Here is a 24,528-nt window from a genome sequence, read left to right as displayed (position 1 = left end):
CCACGTTCGAGGCGGAGAGATTTAGTGGGAAAGTTTTTGGTGAAATACTACAAAACTCGGAGGCTCGGAGTTTCGGTTTGAATTTCGCCATAAATCCTCTGGCTGCCCTCCGCAGGAATCCTTCCAGCGGAAAGGCCCAGCAGAATTTCGCGCAGTAAAGCTAGTCTAGCATTTTTGGTGGGGGAGGGAATTATGTTGGCTGAGCATCGCAGCAACACGGTTGTGGCGTCGTACGGTTCCGCACGCATGGGCCGGGCGTTCTGTGTCCAAATCATCGGAGAAATCTATGGAAATCGTAATTGAGTGTCTCACTCACCCTCACCTTCAAAACAGGTGGGCACAGAAAGAAGGATGGGGCAGCTTTCAGCAAGGAATGTGCACGCTGTGGGTGGGACTGCAAGTGGTACAAATTACCACCATCTTAAAAACGACCAGCGTTGGAACCTGTTATTTCCGATCATGATGGGGGAGAAGTTTGAATGGACTTTTTTATGTCCCGAGGAAGTTGGATTATTACCTAGGAATTTTAATGTCCCAGCGAATAGACGATTACATGATTTTGGGTGTTGTTTACGAGTTTACGAGGATTCGATGGGAGCATAACGAAAATCGATGGTAAATTTAATATTGTTCAGTATTTTTCAAAACCATTTCTTAAAGGAAGGATGTTTCCATTCATCATTTCTTCATTTTTTTCAATTGAAATGAAGCATAACAAAAATCGATGGGAAATTGATAATGTTCAGTATTTTTCAAAACCATTTCTTAAAGGAAGGATGTTTCCATTCATCATTTCTTCATTCACACATACATCCTGTGCTGGAAAAGCTTTCGCCATTCACTGCTAGTTTACCTTTCCCCATCTGCCAACTATTTGCTCGTTAAAGCTTTCGATTCGAGCAAATAGCGGAAGTTCAAGCTATCATCGTCATTACCATCGTTAACATTTGGGTTGGTGTACGAGGATATGTTTGCCCACTACACTAGCTCACATTTGCTGTGCTGTTTGCGCCCTTGTTCCGCACTAATGATGGTCCGTTAGGCTAGTGGTGAAGCTTCCTTTCCATCAAAAAAAAAAAATTAAAAGCCCTGAAACGGAGACCATTAACTGGATTGGTAGCTATACGAACATTTCCGGTTGTGAAAGGCATCGATTCATCCGGATTATCATATCATCATCTTCATCATCATTGTCGGAAATTCGCCAGTTCTGGGATAAGCTCTTATCAGTTCAATGTGTCATTCAAAAAAAAATATAATTCTTTTAAATGTTTGCGTTGCAATATTGGGTGTTATTAATTATCTCCTTCGCAAGCAAGCAATCGATTAATCAGAAACGGATTAGATTCCTTTGAAAAAGAATGTAATTCCAACACGAATCACCCTGCGTTTCCTTCATCCCCATTCCTCAGTAATGAAGCACCAGGCTTCTCCATTTTTTTATCTTCCATTCATTCACTCGATTCACTCTCCATCGAAACAGCCATTCCGGTCGTGCTTCCTTCAATTAATTGAATTTTAATGGGTGCATAGTTCCACGTTGCAATGATTACGTGTTCCACTCTTTGGGATGGAATATTAAATTTCGAAGAGGTGGTCGAGGAGGAAGGGGGAGCGTCATGGCATTTCGCTCTTCAAATATGTTTTATTCGCACAGGATCAGAGGAAAGCATTCCTAGCATTCAAACGTTTCGTGTTTTTTTGCTCAACTTGTTTTGGCCTCCCACTCCCAAAGTATGATCCCAACAGATATCCATGTCAGGATTGCTTGCTCTCATCATCATCATCATTCATCGTATTCCATTTTTTCTGTGTTATGCTCCTCCGCTCTTTCAAAACTTGTACCTCCCCCGATTGTTGCCTGGACGCCGCGTGGGTGAGCGAGGATACCGCTTCCGCTTGTTTGTGGATAATATGGCCGAACGAAAGTTATGTTTTTGCTTTGTTGGTATACATGGTTTATTTTATCCTGCGCGTTCTGTTGTTCTGCAGTTTCTTCTCGTAACGGACAAACGGTTCTGTGCAAACATTTCACCGGTGCGCTTCGGTCTTAACCCAAACGTTACGGGTGCAGACCGAAACCGCCAGCTGCCGAGCATTTCCTGTGTGACCTTCCGCGCTATCAAATGGGAAATTCCGCATTTGTTTGTGGGACTCTTACGATGCCACAAATGTCCGCCGCCAGACTCAGATTGGGAATACGTTGTTAGCTCTCCTCGATGCTCTCAGCTAAATAAATCATCTTCTGGTGAATTGAAACATTCCTTCTTCGGCAATCAGTGAAATGCCTTTATATACAGATAGAGAGAATGCCTTTATTTGGTAGAGGGAATTTTGCGAATGACTGATTGTTATTCATATGAAGGAATAAGCTAATACGAATTTTCATGGAAAAATATTTACCGATGAAAATAGCTACAAATATTGCTCGAACCTGGTATGTTTATTTCTAATTGAGAATTTGAAGACCCTTTTTGTCAATATTCTCATACTTAATTTGTTAACACACGGATTCCTTCTGATCGCTTTACGGTAATGAACATTAGAGTGCCAATGAAAATGGTCATCTCGAATTTTCAAAGGGAACCTAATTAAAGGTGTTGATTTGTAGCGTTGCCTGAACGGTCTTGGCTTTCTTTCATACAACTAAAACTCGACCAATCCTGTTAGCGTGCAACTCTCGACTCTCCTATATTTCCGAAATTAATTCTACAAACTAATTCTTCTACCTTCGAATTTCTGGGGAGGCGCATGGAGTTACCCCGCTATATCTGCCGATAAATAATTACGCGCCGAGTAATCAAAAAATGTCCCGTGTGTGTTGAACTGCCACGAACCGAGTGGAAACTTGAGATTTGTTTCACTCGCACAAAAATAACAAAACTGATGTACGTAAAAAAAAATGTAGACTCGGTAACAACATAATGTAATTAGAGAAGTGTTCGATTTTCGACAAGGGTGATGCACTTTTGGATCTTGACGACAAAGCGCAAGTGTGCTTCAATGAAATATGAAAAAATGGAGCGAAGCATTCTCCAAGCATCTCTACATACATATATGGAGGAATTAGGGTCGCTTCATCCCCCCTTACTTACAGAGCTTGTAATAATCTTGAAGAGGTTATTGCAAGCAGATTATACAATAATGTAATAATTAGATAAATGTATTTGATTTTTGATTTTTACTTTTCAGTCATAGGAACTTAAATGATTTTTTTTCCGGTTGTAATTAAAATAAAACATACTCCCTCAACTCTGTAATTCCCCAATTCTAAATGGAAACAAAAATGGTCATATCTCCTTAAAGCTTCCCCGAAAGTCTTATCGATCATTGTTGATGAGCTTGTACAGCTTCATTTAAAAATTTCTTGGTGCAATATGTTTATTTTCATCATTCTTGCTGAATATATCTCCCTCTCATAAATTCTTTAATCTTTAATCTTTCATCTTCTTCAATATTTAGTTTTCTTCATTTCAATCTTTATTGTTGGAGGTAAATTCAGCTCCCATGATTCTTCTTCGCTTTTATAGCGCTACTTTGTTTACATTTTTATTCTCGATAATCCCACATTTCAGTTACTCATGAACTGTTAAGTAAGTATTGGGGCATACATGTCCTTACAGGAATTCATTCCTGGTTTTCCAGCCCTTCGGTACATTCAAAAGCTATTATTGCGATTGATGGACACATTTTTGTTATAAATTGGCTGTAGACAAATATGCCTCAACATTTTACATTTTGTTAAAATCCCACTTCAAAGTGTGTATGTAAAGTTTAGAATCACACCTTTTCAAATTATCGATAAGTACATTTCCCCATTTTTCCCTGTCCATACAATTAAAGTACGGGAGATATGATTGTGTCTTTCTAAACAGAATAAGCAGTCTTCCCAGAATTGACGGAATATTGTTAAATAATAATTATCCCTTCTTTGATTCATATTTTGATGCCGGGTTCAAATTTCTCTGCTAAATTAATTCAGTCTGTGTATTACATTCTTGAAGCATTAGAAGAATTAGATCGTACAACTTTCTTCTAGGTGCATAGTTTCCTTTCACACACATTTTATCGCTCTTATTCTAAAAATCTCCTAATTTATTTAAAAATTGATTATCCTTCCAACAGTTGATTTGAATTGATTAGGAAAAAGCTTTTTCTTTTCACTTTTTTAAAATTTGGTTGTTTTGAGAGGAAAAAAAAAATAATTGGTCCTTTTCACTTTCTCACTGCTGTCCTAATTTGTTACAATGAAATAGTTTGCAGTCGCCAACAATTGTTTTTTCGTTTATAGTAGTCTAGCTTTTATATAAATTTTTCATATATTACATCTGTTTTTTTTACACTTTGAACCAACGATTTGCAAGGTTTAAATCGGTCTCACATTATTTGTTTTACACAATTTACTAGAATTCTTTATCTGGTTTCCACACATGGTTGCTATTCTATTTATTTTAGTGTTGGATTCTCAGTACATAATAAAAGATCATGGAACGCGGAATCCGATTTAGATACTTCATATTAACTTTGAATATTTTCCAAATATGACAATCGTCTAAATATTGACACAAAAATAACTGCCTCGCATCTAATACGATTATTTCCCTTGATGAATTAATTGGCTTTTAATTTTATTTTGATAATTTTTTTAACTTTATTGCTTTATGGGAAAGTTGATGGAATATCATATAGCTCCTATGTCTAGTATTACCGAAATTAGTGCTCCTCTAGATTGTCACCTTGTTAGATCCGTATCGCAGTGAGATTATTGTCTGTCCGACTCACATTTGCTCCTCCGAGAACTGACGTTTGTTCCTGTCTTCCTCCTTTGACCAACGGATAGTTTACCACATTTGATCCGATGTAGATAGACATCTCGGGACCACAGTCCAGCGAAAACATGAATCGTGAATCAAACTTCTCAGCAGACAACGATGGCTCAACCAAATGAGCTTCTCCAACCGACTCCGTGCGGGAATCATTTTTCTTCAACATGCTTTCCACTTTGCTTTATATGCTCGACAGCATATCTTTATTGTTCGATCGATCCGAAACAAGCGATTCATTACCGGGAATTTCTTCTTTGGAGATCACTACCACAGGGGGATGGTTTTTCTTGGCTCAACTATACTAATAATTTCCCACATTTTTTTTCACTACGGTATGTTCATTTTCGAACGTCACGTATTGTACCGCATTATGCTGATTCATATTTTTTCGATTTTTTTCTTCTTTCACTACAATATCTGTCCTCGCACATTTTTTGAACTAGGGATCCTTTCCGATTCCCAGATTATCTTCAAGGAAAGCAACACTTTGTAAACACCACGATGGGTGGGCTGCTGTCCCCACTTGGACAGCATCCCACCGCTGTCACCAATTGTAGCGTTGCCTGAACGGTCTTGGCTTTCTTTCATACAACTAAAACTCGACCAATCCTGTTAGCGTGCAACTCTCGACTCTCCTATATTTCCGAAATTAATTCTACAAACTAATTCTTCTACCTTCGAATTTCTGGGGAGGCGCATGGAGTTACCCCGCTATATCTGCCGATAAATAATTACGCGCCGAGTAATCAAAAAATGTCCCGTGTGTGTTGAACTGCCACGAACCGAGTGGAAACTTGAGATTTGTTTCACTCGCACAAAAATAACAAAATTGATGTACGTAAAAAAAATGTAGACTCGGTAACAACATAATGTAATTAGAGAAGTGTTCGATTTTCGACAAGGGTGATGCACTTTTGGATCTTGACGACAAAGCGCAAGTGTGCTTCAATGAAATATGAAAAAATGGAGCGAAGCATTCTCCAAGCGTCTCTACATACATATATGGAGGAATTAGGGTCGCTTCAGATTCCAACAAGAAACGACCTTCTGCAAAATATCGGCTCAATCGGTCTTCGTTTACTAGTGTTGCACAACCGTCAAAGTTTGAATTTTTTTAAATCCCAAAAATCACCCAAAAGGAAATCGGAATTTTAAAAAAAAATTTAATACCAAATGTCTTAGAATTGCATGCAACGTCGAGATTTACTTATTTACTTTTTTGAAAAAAATTGTAAAAAATCGACTTTTGGCACTTAGTCGTTTTTTGTCTGATTTTCTGATTTTCAAAAAACTCAAACTTTGACGGCTGTGCGACACTAGTAAATAAAGTCCGATTGAGCTGATATTTTGCATAGGGTAGTTTTTCGTGGGAATCAATATTTTTAATCAAATTTCCTTTGAAAATTCGAAGGCCACTTTTTTCCCATACATCCATTGGCACTCTAATGAACATTCAAAGAAAAATATGAAACTGTACCCCAAATGTCTACATTTAGATAAAAACTATTATGCGTCTCCATATGACAAAAAGGCTTTTAACCAATGGGGACGCATGATGGTTTTGAGACCAAATATGAGACTTTATATTAGAAAATAACATCTCAAAAACAAAACAAGATTACCTTTCAAAACTTTTCATATTTTATTCAAAAAAAAATGAAAATTTAAAAAAATGTAAAGGTCTCCCTGAATTCAACTCCTTAGGAACCAATAAAACGATTTGATACGTGTTTGCTACGAGTCATCTGACAGAACAAACTATCGTTGTCATTAACTGTAAATGTCATTTAACTGTAAATGCAAATAATAGTCATAGATGCGATTAAAAATTACTAGCCAATAGCTTACCAATTTTTACTTGAGTTCATACTTGTACTGTCTGCGAATGTAATCCCATCGAATGATTGTACTCTGAAGCTGACTTGGTTGACGAAGCTAAGCAGAAAGAGTATTCATGGTTAAGTATTTTGAACTTCGATTCGATAATTCCATGCTAATCACTGATAATAACATTTTCGACAAGTGAGAGATGGTAGCAAACCTTTTTTTTATTCAAATCAGTTGTAAGCTTTTATGGTGAGATTTACGGGGATCAGCATCCGACCGCATAGCTGCTACGTATCTCTGCTAAATAAATTTCATATGCTTTGAGAAGATCTAAAACCGATCAAGTGCCCACTTTTGTGTTTACTTTGAATCGAAATCGAATCAAAAACTTTAATCATTCGATTTTGAATTTCTTGACTTTTCATTTTTTTAACTATTAATTCTATACTTACATTCACTCTATTTTGGATTTTTGAATTTTTCAAACACTTGCTTTATAATTTTTGAGCTAAAATTTTATTTTGATTTAAATGTTTTTTTTTTTATTTTTTAAGTTTTTTAAACTTTTCATATTTTTCATATTTTTATCATTTTTTAATATCAATTACATATTTGATTACGAATTTGTTGCTTTCAAATTCTTTATACTGAAATTTTTGCTTTTCTGGTTGTTCTTCTCTTATATCCTCAATTTGAACTATTTTTTGGTCATTCGAGTTTTTTATTTAAAATTTTTGATTATTCGGTTTTAGATGTTTCTTACAATAGAAGTTGAATTTCTTACTTTTAATGTTTTTTTCGGGAGAATTTTTTGTTTGCATATATTTATGTATAATTTCATGTTTAAAATCATTCCTTATAAAAAAAATTTTAGATTACACTTTTTTAGATTTTTTTTAATTTCTGATTTTTTATTTCATTTTATTATTAAAGTGAATATTATCTAATAAATTCTTCTTTTTATGATTAATAATTGTTTGAATTTTGGTTTTTTTTCGCTTTGTAGTATCCAATGAAGTTCAAAATTTATTGATTTCAATTTTTTTTGGGCTTAAATAAATTGTCTGATTTAAAAATTCTTGATTTCTGAAAATTATATAAATAAAAAAACAAATTGAAAGAGAAATAGAGCAATCCAAACATTAAAAATCAGAAACAAATAAAACGGGAATTCAGTTTTTTTTAAATTTCTGATTTTCAATTTGTTAATCTTGGAAATTTATCCTCAATTTTCAAACTTTTGTTGTTAAGATTATTTTTTGTTTTTATATCATTTGTGTTTTCTTTAAAAAAAACCAAATATCAAAACTGAAAAACAAAAAAAAAGATTATTGAAAGCAAAATTTATTCTCAAATTTGTTTTCGACAATCGCAAAATTGAGAACCAAAAATTTAAAAAAAATATATATATATATATTCCTGATTTATATATTTCTGATTCACAATTTTTGGATTTCTCCTATTTCTTAATTTTTACATTTGAATTTCTCGTATTTTGCTTTTTCTTTGATTTTTTTGCTTTGCAAATCCTTGATTATATTCTATTCTGTCGATTTTGACATTTTCTGATTCCAGGGTTTTTTTTATTTGAAAATTTTAAATATATTTTTTTTTAATTTGTTAATTTTTTTTAAATTTTTATCTTTTCTAATATCAAAATATTACTTTTTGTTTATTTTTACAGCCTCAATTATATAGTATTTAAGTAGTCAAACTCTTAACAATAGTTCTATCGCTATTATTTATTACCATATTCGATATTAATTTCTTTATTTTAGTGAGTTTCTCATTTTGTGATGATTAATTATTTGATTTTTATATTTTTTGCTTTAGAACTACTTATTCAGGACTTATAATTTCTAAATTCTTAACTTTCTGACCTTCAATTTTTTCTATTTCTTTAGTTTCTTGAATTATTCCATTTGATTTTTCGGTTTTTGAAATCATTATTCATAATTTTGTGGTATTAAATTGTTTGATTTATTTTTTTTAGTTGAATTTGGAATATTTTTTTTTATTTTGATCTTTTTTAATATCAAATTATTATTTTTTGTTTATTTTTACAGGCTCAATTACATAGTATTTAAGGAGTCAAACTCTCAACAATATTTCTATCGCTATTATTTATTACCATATTCGATATTAATTTCTTTATTTTAGTGAGTTTCTCATTTTTTGATGATCGATTATTTGATTTTTATATCTTTTGCTAAATTCCTAATTTTCTGACCTTCAATTTTTTTAAATTTCTTTAGTTTCTTGAATTATTTAATTTAATTTTTCGGTTTTTGAAATCATTATTCATAATTTTGTGGTATTAAATTGTTTGATTTATTTTTTTTTTAGTTGAATTTGGAGGTTTTTAGTTTATTTATTTGATTTTATCATATTTTTTTATTTATAACTGATTTGATTTTTTAAATGTTTTTTGGTTTGATTTTAAATTTCTTGATTTATAATTTTCCGATCATTTTATCTTTAATTTTCATGTTTTGGATTCAAGAAAAAAATCTCTGTTTTTAATTTTGAACGTATGGTTTTCTACTTCTTTGTTTCGTATGTTATTTCAATGTATAGCTTTTTTCAATTTGAATTTTTCATTTATTATTGTTCTTATGATTGGATATATTATTTTTATCACGTCTTTTTTTGTATTAATTTTTTTTTTATTTTGAGCTTTCAAACTATTAATTAAACTTGGGAATCCTGTTTTTTTTTTGTTTTCAAATTTCTTATTGTTTGGTTTTTTAAATAACCAATTAATTGACTCAAGCTGATTCAATTCTTACATTCTTATAATTGAATTCTTGACGTCGGGATTCTTTTTCTTTATTTATAATTTTATTGTAATTTTTTAGTTTTTCGGATTACAAGTTTATTTAGCTATGGTTTTTTATTAATTTTTTCGTTTTTTTTTATTTTCTTAGTTTCTATGTTTTTTCTTCTTTCGATATTTTTTATTTAGTGTTTTTTAGAATTCTTAATTTCCAATTTTAGGATAATTTTTTTTAAATTTAATTAATTTTGCATTAAATTCATTTATTCACCAGGAACTCTTTTCTATTTATAATTTTAAGGTACCTGTTTTCTTCAATTTTTATGATTGTTATTTGAAAAACAGATTTGTTTGTACTTTTTTCATATTTTTATATTTTTTTTATATTTCTGATTTATAATTTTTGGATCATATTATTAATTCTATTTTTGTTTTTTCGATTGTTTCCATTTTTAATTTGATTTATATTTTTTTGTATTTCAAATTTTTCTTGAAATTTCTGATTTTTTTATTTTTTTTTTTACAATTCACTATTTTATTATATTTTCGATTTATGAAAATTTAATTTCTTAATTTATAATTTTAGTTATTATTTTTTTCATGATTATTTTTCTTCATTTTTGAAAACAAAATTATCCTCTATTTTTTTTATTTTATGATTTTCAATTTTGCAATTCTTTATTTTATTCCAGTTTTATTTATTTTTTTTAAATTGATTTCCTGAATTTTTATTGTTTTTTATTTTAAATCATAAATTCAAAAAAGCAATAAATAAAAAAAATAAATGTTAATGAATTTTCAATTTTAGGATAATTTTTTAATTAACTTTTTTTATATTGAATTTACTAATGAACTCTTTTCTCTTTAAAATTTCGAGGTTTCTGTCATATTTTCTGTTAGTTATTCCAAAATATATAAATTTTTGGTTTTTTTCATTGAAAAAAAGTAATTTTTCTTTTTTAAATTTTCAATCTAATATTGTTTATCTTTTTCATATTCGAAACTTTTAAAGTTCGATTACTCTTTCTTCTAATTTTTTCTAATTTTAATATAACGTCATTCGATATAACGTACATTTTACCTCGATATAACGTACACATGATCAATGTGTAAAAATTATTTTCCGAAATAGGTACTGAGAGTTTCATGTCAATCTCACAGTTTCAACAAAGGTCACTTGGTGGCCTGTGCTTTTAACCAATCTCTTGATACAACTGGTTTTATGATTCCGGATTCTAAATGAATCGAGCAGTATGAAGGGAAACATCATCAGAAAAGTTGGCTTCATCTTTTTGTTGAACTTTTCCATCATTATTTATTTACCTTACCCAAACAACATCACAAAAAAGTAATATAAGCTATGTTCCTGGGTTCATTATTTTGCTACGATATAACGTACAATCCGATACAATGTACAATTTTGAAAGAGAAATGTACGTTATATCGAAGTTTACCTGTATATTTTTTCTGAGTTAATGTTTTATTTAATTTTTTTTTAAATTCCTAATTCTTCAATTCTCAGTTGTGAATTTTCAAATATTTAATTGCTGATTTTTTAAGCATGATTTTACAGATCCTCTCCAAAGTTTTTCTTAATCAATTTATGTAATAATTTCAATGTTGATAGATGTTTTGATTTTGTTTTGAATTTTTCGCTTTGTCATATATATTTACACTCGATATTTTGTTTTTAAATTTATGAATTTCCGATTTTTTAATACAAAATTGTCTGATTTTTAGTTCTTTTTGTTATCATTTTATTTATTTATTTTTTTTTGAATTCGTGTTTTTTTAATTTTTCGATTTTTCTTTGTTCCAAATTCCTCCAATTCGTTGGTTCATAAATTCTTATAATTTTTTTTTATTTTCACTTTCTTTTCAAGAAATTAATCGATTTTTGGAGACCGTATGCAGCCCCCAAAAACATAATTTTTTTTATAGTTTTTATTTTTAGTTTCTTTAATATTTTTTTCTAATTCTTGGAACAAAAACTTTTTGATTTGAGTTTTCAGATTTGTGGTGTTTCTTATTTTATATTTCATTTTTAATTTGGCAACTCTTTTTTATTGGCTATGTTTTTCAACAATAAATTTCAAATTTTTGACTTTGTTTGTTTTTTTTTGTTTTTTAATTCAATCGTATTTATTTCCGATTTGTTAATTTAAAATTAAAAAGACGGGTGGGTAATGTCGGGGACATAACCGGAGTGACGTAGGACTATACAAAGGGGACAGCTTTTGTTAAATATATATTTTAAATATATTGTTTTATTTTCTTCTCCTACGTGAATACCTACCTATCTACCTGAAAAATGGATTAGTTTACTGTTTACTCTTTATGAATATGTTGATGGTTCTGAAAAGAACCTTTGGTGTTGTGTTTTTGTTATAACTCGATATTCCCATCTTGTTCGGTTAAACCTTCCTGTTTAGCTATTGCGTTTGCCACTCGCCACAGCTTTCACAGTTGGAAAATTTCTTCCCATCCAGCTTGTGACATGTTGTTCAGTAAATTACATTTAATGCAACGTGCCGGAGAAACACTTTGCCACTCACTGAAACTAATTGTTGCCTTGAAGCTGCTCTGTTCTTGATGCGGGTTTTCTGATTGTCGTGAGCAGCTTTGCAAGCCAACTCGAGCACTCCGACGGCCGAAACTCTATAATCGCTGTTAGGTATACTGGTGCTCCGGCACCAATCTGTTCGGCCTAGTTACCCATGCGGAGCAATCAGTGAATGCGACCAACAGGGAACTGGAGACCTGCACGGTTCGAGTGAGACTTTGCCTTTCCCTTAACTTGTCCTCCTTTGTTACGTACACGATGCCGATGCCGTACAACCACACGGGTTTACGGTTTGAAAGAAAATAAGATATTTTTTTGGGGTCCGCGTGTTTTATACTCTAACGGTACACACTCACAGGATAGAGACAAATCGGCAGACTCAGCCAGAGGGGCGAGTCCAACGAGACGAACGAATGAGCGTTAAAAGGGAGCGATGGCAAAAAAATACATTCATTACGATTTGTTCGCTCGTTGGATTCACATGCAAGCTAAAAAGGGTCCTTTTCAGGATCACAAAATTATCTTCAATCTAAAGAGTTTATTGTTTTGTTATCACTCGATATCCCCATCTTGTTCGGCTAAACCTTTCTGTTTAGCGATTGCATTTGCCACTCGCCACAGCTTTCACAGTTGGAAAATTTCTTCCAATCCAGCTTGTGACATATTTTACAGTAAATTACATTCAATGGCACGTCGCATTATCACCACTCAGTGTCGCATTGGAGGCGATTTTAACCTGTAATTGAACATTTGCGATGACAGTGGTACAGTGCCGACTTTCAATGTGGGGTCATAATTTGGATCTCTATGTTTACAAAAATGTCCAACTAAATATGTCGCATTACATGTCCGTCCAATTAGCTAAATGTCGAACTAATTGTAAATTACTGTACTTTCAATCTGGAAACAATTTAAGAATTGGTGAAAATTGAATAATCTGGAAAGTCCCCAACTATCAATAAGCTCAGAACAACTGCCAAATTCACATACTCATCAGATCCTGGCAAACAAATTATGAAAAAATCAATTTACGTTTTATTATTATTTTGGATAATGTTTTAGAAAGCATTGAACTGTATTTCCTAAACTCTTTTTTGGAAGATTTAATGGCCCTGAAAAGCGCCTTGTTTTATGGAATGGTTCCAATTTAGAAAACTTTGTACTCGTGGTTTTGAAAAAACCATTTCGAATGCCCTCGATGCCGCCTTGTTCTGGATTTGCCACCATAGCAGTTTGTATAAAGAACAAACTTTTTTCTTCTGCTACCTGATGCCGTTTTGCGATTGCGTTTGCCACTCGCCACTCGCTGCAACTGCCTGTTGTCTTGATGTGCACCGAACCGAATGTGTTCTGTTCCGAATGCGGGTTTTCTTATCGTCGCGAGCAGCTTTGCCAGCTAACTCGATCACTTCGGCGGCCGAAACTATATGAAGCCGGCTAGGTGGACTGATGCACTGGTACTAACGCGCTCGGCCTAGCTACCCTTGCGGGGAACTCCAGATGAACACGGTTCGAGCGGGATTTTGCCTTTCCCTTCACTTTTCCTCCTTTACCATGTCCAGACATGGCTGCTTGGGTTGGTTTGTTGATGTGTTGTGATGCGAACCGATGTGGTGTACGGTTTGAATGAGAATGATCGTTACGGCAGCGGAGCGGGGATTTTTAAGCTGACTGGCTGGCTCGAGAATTACGCATGTGTGAGACTGCGACCAATGTTTCGTTCATTTTTTTCTGTTTCCTTTCCAATCGTGCTTCATTCTATTTCGCTGCTGCTCTGGTTGCCCGTTTTGGTCGGTACGATTTGAGGAACACAAAATGGACCAATCAAAAATGGGCAAATAGTGCATTTTGACAATGCTTGATATTTCATAATTATTCAATTATTTATCTCAAGAAAAATGAAATGTTATTCGTTATGATAGATGCGTAGATATATTTCCTATCAATTGATGCAAAAACCTTTGCGATCTATTGAGAAATGCTCGAGTTATAAGCGTTCCAAATCTTGCATTTTTTCCTACTTGTTCAGTACCTAGATTTCCATTTCACCCCCTATATCTTCCGGTTAGACGTAGTCCTACGTCAAAATTTCTGATTTTTAAATTTTAGGTTTTTCTTTTTACTTTATATTTTTTATTTTTGTTGATTCGTTGGTTTATTACTTTTAGTTTTATTTTTTAGAATTTTTGATTTCACAATTTAAATATTTTATTAATTTTTTATCTATCTTATATTATTTTTTTCTTGGTTTTTGATTTTTTGATGTTATTTAAAAAAATCAATTCCACGTTTTCGATTTTCAAAAACTTTTTGTTTTTCTCACTTCTTGAAGTTTAGTATTTGATTCCAACCCATTTTATTTTCAAATTTAATTTTTTTTTGTTTTATGTTTTTGAATACGTTTTTCATTTCTATTGATTAAAATTTTAGAGATTTGTCAGATTATGTAGGATCCTACGAGAATACGCCTTCTTGGTGGAACTGAAGACCTAATAGACGATTTTGCTCAAGTTTATATGAGAATTCTTTATGTGGCTAGTTTGTGAGGCTTGCAGGAGATTGAAATTTGAACATTATTATCGAACATCCTGAAAGAGGAATGAAATTGAAAAACGATCAATTTTCCCACCTTTAATCTAGAGAAAAATCGTATTAAATGATACGAAAAGAACCCGAAAACAATACATTGTACCCCAATTTACCCTTCAATTACGGAAACCATAAACCATCCTCCTCCTCCACCAATGCAGGCGTATCGAACGTAAACCATTCCCGGCTCGAATCCAATTAACTCTTATTGCCGAAGATTATCTTCCGTTTTCCTCCCATTCCACCTTCACATTCCATTCTGTAATTCGCTCGACACGGTTTTTTTCGTTCCTTCCCCAGCAAAGGGTACAAGACGAAATGCAATTTGTCAAGTTCTCGTACAAAAAAAAACATATTTTCCACCATTTTGCTGATGCCCACGTTCTCTCCCCAATAAATAGAGATGACGAATAAAATATCTGCTTCCACTTTCGTCTCGTGGGTGGGTACGCGACGAATGTTTGTGCCCCATTCTCTCCGCGTCCCCTCCCCCTCGAAAATGATGATTTATTGGTCCTAATCTACATGGTTTCGTGTTCGCCCTTTTCTTCAACGAAATTTTCCCAACCGGTTGCCAGGTTGCCGCAACCACATTAGCATGCATCCCAGATGTTCCGACGGCGGTGGCTCAAAATGGGAAGATGATGGGATGACGAAAAGTGGGACCGTGATATCTGAAGTAACGATGATTACCTTACCTGCTACCGCTCGGGAGGATGGGGCCGTGACCAGGTCGTGACCAAAATCGGAGAACGGAGAACGTCGCCTACCGGGTAAAAGTAACTGCAACATGTTTTCCTCACCCTGTTGATGTCATGCATATTTAATGTTTCCTTGTGGCGACGGCTATCGCCAAAGGGACCCGGATATTACCGACATTCTGGGCGACAAATAGAGTCAAATTTTTTACGTAGGAATTCCAGTTTTTTACGTAGGAATTCCAGTTTGTGGAACAGATCTTCAAGGATAACTCATTTTCCCATTCCCATCAGAATAACCATTTTTCGACAACCCATGAAGTTACGAATACAAAACATGGTAAACGATCCGGAGTGTTTTCTTTGCTCTTACCCACATGGGAATAATAACAGTGCAACCTAGAAAAACAAAAACTCCATCGTTCGGCCTCGGAGCCACACAGCGGTTAACCGCACACAAAAAAGGCGACACACACCCAATGAGCTGGAAGTCAACCGTCTGAAACTCAGCTCAGCGCGTTGTTTAAAAATCAAACAAAACCTTATTTTTTCTAGTCGACTGCTGGCTCCTCCCCTCACTTTCTAGCCTACTTCTCTGACAAACAATAACTACTGAAAGGCAGAGGCGCAGCAAAGAGAGACAGGCAGATACAACTCTCAAGAAGCCACCGCCATCATCCTCATCATCATCGCGTCAACGACAATCCAAGCGGTGACATAGGCGGGAGGGGGGTCCTAAGGTTAGCGGCTCGGTAACAAAGACGACGAAAAACCCTTTGACATCCGGTGCGAAGACGACAAGTCAAGAGGAAAATAAATGTTTTTCCAAGCTTACTACTCTCTGGCGCTCCGCTTGAAAAGGATAATAATATGGAAATGCGCGTGGGTGGATGGATGGATGGATGGATGGGGGGGGGGACGACGTGGAAGACAATGACTGTGTTCTGTGTCACATTACGGCAGGAAGGAGGAGACCTAATGGCATCGACGCCTATCGACTTGGAAGGCAGCCTATGTCTATTGGTGGAGCCGAAGGAATTAAGATGATTAATCAACTTGCTGCGTAGTCAGTGAGTGATGTGTGCGTTCTGGACGGGAAATTTTATTATTAGATCGGGTTGGAATTTAGTACGGCCGAAGCAATTTATGTGAGCGTTGGAGGAATTTTGAGTAATTGTTTCATAAGGTTTCAGATTTAGAACGAATTTCGATTTTGGAAACCATGAATTTATCGCTCGCAGGATATCTTGTTTGTAGATTCGTAAGTGTACAATGCTCAGTGCATTTCTACAATGTTTCTATTATTTGATTTTGCTTTCACCATATTTATCGATTTTTCATTCCTCAGATTGTTCAAATTCTCAAATTCTTAATTTTTTTACTTTTAGATTTTAAAAAATTCCAAGCTTCTTAGATTTTTTCATAGTTATCGATTTTTCAGACTCTCGATTTCAATAATTCTTGTCAGTTTCTTCGATAGTTTGATGATTCGATTTTGCTTTTTCCTATGTTTCCCAGACTCTTTTCGGCAGTTCTTGGATTCTTTAGTTTTCCCACTACCATATTAGAATCATTAGAGATTTTGGTATTTTCTTTCATCATGTTTTTTCCATAGTAATTGTTTTCTCGGTTTTCAGGGAGCATCAGTACTGGGAACGACCATAATGGATATTAAATGATCATTAAAATAATTCCGCTATTCCGCAACGCGTAAATAGCCATATTTTTCAATTCTCTGGTGTTATGTTATTCAATTTTGCTTTTTTCATGTTTATCGATTTTCGATATTCGATATTCATTTCTCAGATTCTTCATTTAAAGTTTTATATTCATTACTAGCTGACCCGATTAACTTCGTCCCGCCCAGAATAGATTTTTTGTTATGAATACTTTCAAACATTCACGTTTCCTTAATTGGCGAACGTTCGACGCTCTGATTGATCCTTTACAGTTTCCTTTTATTCTAAGTTCCCCAGTACTTCTACCAAATCTCGTCATTATAATATTCTCGTACAATATTCACAATTCTCGTTCAAGACTCTTCAATCGCTTGAAAAAACATGTTTCTCCGTTACATGGAATACATGTTTGATATAAAAAAAAAATGAAATAAAGACAGCACATTTATTTTACTGATAAATCCTGACATTCAAATTTTGGTTCCATTTGCTATATCATTTCTCGAGCTATGCAGAAATTTGTATTTTATTTGTGTGGCAGCCCCACTTAAAGAGGGGAGAGGAGTGTCAAACTACCATAGAAACGTTTCGTGCCCCTAAGACCTCCACAAGCCAAATTTGGCTCTATTTGCTTGATTAGTTCTCGAGTTATACAGAAATTTATGTTTCATTTGTATGGCAGCCCTCGATTATATACTGTCTCCGATTTCTTTTCGCTGAATATAATCGAATCCTGTATATAAACGAGCAAAAAAAATTTGATTCGTTTTTTTGCATGCATTTTTCGTGTTTTTCAATATAACAGCAATTCCAAATGAAATCGTCCTAAAAATGCAGATATTAAAAACTTTTATTTTTGATTCCAATGAAAATGTGTATTTCGTTTTGGGTGGTGGTAACATGAGTTTTTCACAGCAATTGGGAATTTTTCGACTCAAGCGTAAATTTTGAAAAGGGCGTATCGATTTTAGTAAGAGAAATCTTTGATAATTTGGCTCTATTTGCTTGATTAGTTCTCGAGTTATACAGAAATTTATGTTTCATTTGTATGGCAGCCCTCGATTATATACTGTCTCCGATTTCTTTTCGCTGAATATAATCGAATCCTGTATATAAACGAGCAAAAAAAAATTTGATTCGTTTTTTTGCATGCATTTTTCGTGTTTTCAGTAGAACAGCAATTCCAAATGACATCGTCCTAAAAATGCAGATATTAAAAACTTTTATTTTTGATTCCAATGAAAATGTGTATTTCGTTTTGGGTGGTGGTAACATGAGTTTTTCACAGCAATTGGGAATTTTTTGACTCAAGCGTAAATTTTGAAATGGGGCTATCGATTTTAGTAAGAGAAATCTTTGATAATTTATATCTCAAAAACTATGAGTCGTACCGAAATAGTGTCTTAGAAAGAGTTATAGAGTATTGATGGTTGAATATGAAAAAAATGTACACCGAGAAAAAAAAATTAGTACTCTTTTTTTATTTACAAAATAAAAATTCAATTTGCAATATCCAAAATACATATTTTTTTAATTTTTTTTATTTTTTCATACAAAATAGAAGTCATGCAGAAAATTTAAAAAATGGGCCCAAGATGGTAAAACTATTTTTGACAAACTTTGTGGAACATCGAATTTTTAGGAATTTTCGAAACTTCGAATTTTTGTATGTTAACAATCATTTTTAGCCACAAATTATGAATCCTAATGTGATTTAAAAAAAAAGGTTATTCTCAATCTTCTTCTAAATGTAGCCATTCTCGAAATATTAAAAAAAATTCTAATTTATTGTCTTTTTTATAGTAAATAATCCCTTTTAATATGCTTGTCGTTTTATACCGTCATGTTCATGAAACTTCATGAATTTGCTTATAATTTCCAACAACTTTTCCAAATACATCATCATGGTTTATTTTTTGACTCAAGCGTAACTTTTAAAAAGGGCGTATCGATTTGAGTAAGAGAAATCTTTGATAATTTACATCTCAAAAGATATGAGTCGTACCGAAATAGTGTGTCAGGAAGAGTTATAGAGTATTGTTGGCCTAATTTGAAAAAAATATACACTGAGAAGAAAAATTAGTACTCTTTTTTTTATTTACAAAATAAAATTTTAATTTGCGATGTCAAAAAATATGTTTTTTTTTTATTTTTTTCATTTTTTTCATATAAAATAGAAGTCATGTAGAAAATTTAAAAAATGGGCCGAAGATGGTAAAACTATTTTTGACGAACTTTGTGGAACATCGAATTTTTATGAATTTTCGAAACTTCGAGTTTTTGTATGTTAGCAGTCATTTTGAATCACAAATTATGAATCCTGATTTTATTTAAAACAAAACAAACGTTATTATCAATCTCCTTCTAAATGTAGCCATTCTCGAAATATTTAAAAGAATAATTGTAATTTATTGCCTTTTCAATAGTCAATAGGCCCTTTAAATATGTTTGTCGTGTTATACCATCATGTTCATGAGATTTTATGAATTCGCTTACAATTTCCAACAACTTTTCCAAATACATCGTTATGGTAAAGACATATGTTTAGGAGTTACGTAACGAAACATTCGAAGACATGTGGGTTAATACGTACGTAGCGAAACTAAAAAAAACAAAGTCTGGACTTGAGTCGGGATGTTATTCGCACTTTCTCCCGACTCATGTCCAATCACTGTTCGTTAGACGAACTCTTTCGTTTTAATCTTGCCGATGGCAATATCTGTGCTTGTGGCCAAGGTTACCACGACATCGAACACGTTTTTTGGTCGTGCGAGGAGTATCTTGTTGCCAGATCGAATTTAGAAAACTCTCTTCGGGCTAGAGGAAGGCAGCCCAATGTGCCGGTGAGAGATGTGTTGGCTCGGTTAGACCTTGATTACATGTCCCAAATATATGTCTTCCTAAAAGCTATCGATCTTCGTGTGTGATTGTCCTTATATCCTTATATTCTCCTTTTCCTTTTCCTTCGCGAGAAATCAAATCCCTTCTTACTAACAATAGAATAAGGTGAAATGTAAATACATATTAGATATAAGATAGGCTTAAGAAGTGAGTATGATGAATATGAGTGCGATTGTGAGTGTGAACATTGTCAACATATCCTTATATCCCATCCTTTTCCTGAAACAAAATGTCACCCTTCTAAACTCGAGGAAACCGCGAGTAATCGGTTCTCTACTTCATTAACATTAGAATTAATAAAAAATGTTTATATATACTTGTAACTATACAGATAGGAGTTTGGCTCCTTTAAACTTATGTAGCTGAGCCTGTAAAAATAAACGATTTATTAAAAAAAAAAATTATTGCTAACATACAAAAATTCGAAGTTTCGAAAATTCCTAAAAATTCGATGTTCCACAAAGTTCGTCGAAAATAGTTTTACCATCTTCGGCCCATTTTTTAAATTTTCTGCATGACTTCTATTTTGTATGAAAAAAATTTAAAAAAAAATTAAAAATATGAATTTTGGATATTGCAAATTGAATTTTTATTTTAATGGTTGAATATGAAAAAAAAATGTACACTGAGAAAAGAAATTAGTACTCTTTTTTTATTTACAATACTCTATAACTCTTTTTAAGACAATATTTCGGTACGACTCATAGTTTTTGAGATATAAATTATCAAAGATTTCTCTTACTCAACTCGATACGCCCTTTTCAAAAGTTTCGCTTGAGTCAAAAAATTTCTAATTGCTGTGGAAAACTCATATTTTCTCTAACCCAAACGGAATACACACTTTTATTCGAATCAAAAATACTCATGATTTGTCATTTGTCGATTTCATTTGGAATTACTCATCAAAGAAGAATTTGATTTTTGATTCATCCCCTTAAAGTCAGAAAACACATGAAAAAAATAAATTTATCCAGAATCTCCCAAGAGGTGATAGACGATCGTATTCGATGAAAAATATCCTTTTACGCATATGCAAGAATTTCCACAATGGCAGAGTTATAGAACTTTTTTTTGTTACAGACTCTGGCTCTACATTAAAAAGTACGCTACGGAAGAGAATTCTGTTGCTTTCATTTGAAAGATGGGAAAATTTAGCACAGGCTATAGTAGTGGTACATCTAAATTAGTGGATTTAAATAACATTTTGGAAATGAAAACTTAAAAGTTAGTTATTTTTAATGTGCTCTTATTTATTTTATACTAAAAATGCATATTAAACGAGATTGTTTCTATCGATTAAATTGAAGATCCTTCTACAAATTATTCTTTGACTCCCAAATTCTATCTTTCTTAATTTCACTGCAATATCGAAATAAACAATTGTTAAAATTCAATCAAAATCATCAAAATTCCCACTGTACACACTTAAATTTCACCTTAACTTTAAATGGTTATTCGAGGTTATTATTCTACGCACAGATATGATGCATTTCCAAATGAAAGCGAACTAAACCATTTTGAAAACATGTATTTTCGATTCCAACGAATGTTTGTATTGAGATTAACAAAGAGTTTTTTTTTGTTTTAAATCACATTAGGATTTATAATTTGTGCCTGAAAATGATGGTCAACATGCATAAATTCCAAGTTACGAAAATTTATGAAAAATCAATATTCCACAAAGTTCATCAAAAATAATTTTGCCATCTTGTATCCATTTTTCAATTTTCTACATAACTTCTATTTTATTTAAAAAAATAAAAAAAATATGTATTTTAGATATTGCAAATTTAAGTCTTTTTTGTAAAAAGAGTACTATTTTTTCTCTATGTATATTTTTTTCACGTTTGGACATCAATACTCTCTAACTTTTTTTAAGACACTATTTCGGTAGGACTCATACTTTTTGAGATATAAAGTATCAAAGATTTCTCTTACTAAAATCGATACGACTTTTTCAAAAGTTACACTTCAGTCAAAAAAAATCCCAAATGCTGTGAAAAACTCCTACTTCCTCCAACCCAAACGGAATACAAGCTTTCATTCGAATTAGAAATACTCATGTTTTGTCATTTGTCGATTTCATTTGGAATTGCTGTATGTGCAAATTTTTCATTTCTCGAACCTTTCAATATTTCTGTTCTGCACATATTTGATTCTTATTTGTGTTTTATTCTTAGTTTGGAAAATTTTCACAGTTTGTGGTATTGTGATTGTTCGATTTTATTTTATATTTCAAACATACTATTATTTGATTCTTGTATTACCTGATTCTGTGATTCTCTTGTGCTTCTTTTTATTCGATTTTGCTTTTTTCACATCTTTCGATTGTACATTTCTCAAGATCTTCGATTCATCTATTCTATAGTTATTTAATTGTTCGATTTTTTCATGATTATTAATTTTATTCCTCGATTTACAGGCTATTGAACTCATAGATATAAGATTTATTGATTTCCTGGGGTTTCAATCATGCGATTTCGCTTTTCTTATATTCAGCGATTTTTTATCTATCAAAATCTTCTCTGTTTTCTGTTATTTCTATTTATTTTTTCGTTATTCTGACTTCTCTGTTCTTGATTTTTCAGTTTTCTTGGCCTCTTTCAAATTTTTTACTCTTAAATTAAACATTCTTCGATTTTTTCATGGCTGTTGATTCTTCAATTTCACGATTTTTAATTACTCGACTCATGCACTACCGATTTCTTCGAGTCGTTGACGCTTTTATTTCACATTCTTCGTGTTTTGATTGGAATTTTCAACCCAAAGGCTTTTGGATCTTTCTATTCGTCGGTGCTTCAATTTTTCCATACTTTATCTTTCTCAATTCTCAATTGGTTTCTCGACTATTCTTCTTTCCGATCACTTGATTTTACGTTTTTTTTATTCCTCATTTAATCTATTTCTGTTCTTCAACTTTTTCCCCGAGTCCCCGATTGTGCATCGACTAACTCCTCGAGTTATGGATGCACTGACTTTTTGTTCTTGTGTTTATAGATATAGATATAGGTTATTCTGTTTCTATATTCTTAGTATCGATTCGTCGATTTTTCGATTATTCGATGATTCGATTGTAAAGTTCTCCAATTCTCTGATGCTTTTATCATTCGGTTTTGCTTTTCTCGTACTTGTTGATACTTCATTACTCAAATTCAATGTTAAATATTATTATATATTTTCTGATAATATTAAACTTCTTTATAAATAGAAATGATTTGCTGTCCGCATTTAACTCGATTTAACTCGAAAACGGATCAACGGATTTGAATATTTTTTTGTAGTTTGATGTAGCTATGCGCAGTGGCGATATCGTAACCAATGAGGTTTTACCGAGGTGCGATTATTGCTAGTTAAAAAAGGCTTGATGCGTAATGAGTTGCACCAAGTTTATATACTAAAAAAGTTTATAAAATCAATTGGGAAGCTGTGTGAATTCGGGATGTTAGTAAACCAAATATATTTTTAAGAAGGAACGCGATTGCTCGCTGGGCTATTCACATAGTTTTCTTGAAAATATTGCAAAAAAAATGAAAAATAAATTTTTAAAATTATTTTTTCAGTGTAATTTTTTCCTTAAACATTTTTTGGTATTTTTTTTGAAAATTTATTTTCCTACATTTCTTTGACCAGAATCATCAAAATTCCCACTGTACACACTTAAATTTCACCTTAACTTTAAATGGTTATTCGAGGTTATTATTCTACGCACAGATATGATGCATTTCCAAATGAAAGCGAACTAAACCATTTTGAAAACATGTATTTTCGATTCCAACGAATGTTTGTATTGAGATTAACAAAGAGTTTTTTTTTGTTTTAAATCACATTAGGATTTATAATTTGTGCCTGAAAATGATGGTCAACATGCATAAATTCCAAGTTACGAAAATTTATGAAAAATCAATATTCCACAAAGTTCATCAAAAATAATTTTGCCATCTTGTATCCATTTTTCAATTTTCTACATAACTTCTATTTTATTTAAAAAAATAAAAAAAATATGTATTTTAGATATTGCAAATTTAAGTCTTTTTTGTAAAAAGAGTACTATTTTTTCTCTATGTATATTTTTTTCACGTTTGGACATCAATACTCTCTAACTTTTTTTAAGACACTATTTCGGTAGGACTCATACTTTTTGAGATATAAAGTATCAAAGATTTCTCTTACTAAAATCGATACGACTTTTTCAAAAGTTACACTTCAGTCAAAAAAAATCCCAAATGCTGTGAAAAACTCCTACTTCCTCCAACCCAAACGGAATACAAGCTTTCATTCGAATTAGAAATACTCATGTTTTGTCATTTGTCGATTTCATTTGGAATTGCTGTATGTGCAAATTTTTCATTTCTCGAACCTTTCAATATTTCTGTTCTGCACATATTTGATTCTTATTTGTGTTTTATTCTTAGTTTGGAAAATTTTCACAGTTTGTGGTATTGTGATTGTTCGATTTTATTTTATATTTCAAACATACTATTATTTGATTCTTGTATTACCTGATTCTGTGATTCTCTTGTGCTTCTTTTTATTCGATTTTGCTTTTTTCACATCTTTCGATTGTACATTTCTCAAGATCTTCGATTCATCTATTCTATAGTTATTTAATTGTTCGATTTTTTCATGATTATTAATTTTATTCCTCGATTTACAGGCTATTGAACTCATA

At 32.4% G+C, this 24,528-nt stretch overlaps 1 protein-coding gene and 1 pseudogene across 5 annotated transcripts in view; one reads left to right on the top strand and one right to left on the bottom strand.

Annotated features, from left to right (window-relative positions):
* Nucleotides 1-24,528, bottom strand: part of LOC129767995 (eye-specific diacylglycerol kinase) — a 475,932-nt gene that overhangs the window by 391,445 nt on the left and 59,959 nt on the right. The window lies entirely within an intron of this gene.
* LOC129763679 (U4 spliceosomal RNA) lies at nt 23,149-23,272 on the top strand (annotated as a pseudogene).

This window comes from Toxorhynchites rutilus, chromosome 1, assembly GCF_029784135.1.
Source record: "Toxorhynchites rutilus septentrionalis strain SRP chromosome 1, ASM2978413v1, whole genome shotgun sequence".
Taxonomy (NCBI): domain Eukaryota; kingdom Metazoa; phylum Arthropoda; class Insecta; order Diptera; family Culicidae; genus Toxorhynchites; species Toxorhynchites rutilus.
This window is presented reverse-complemented; position numbering and strand designations above follow the sequence as displayed.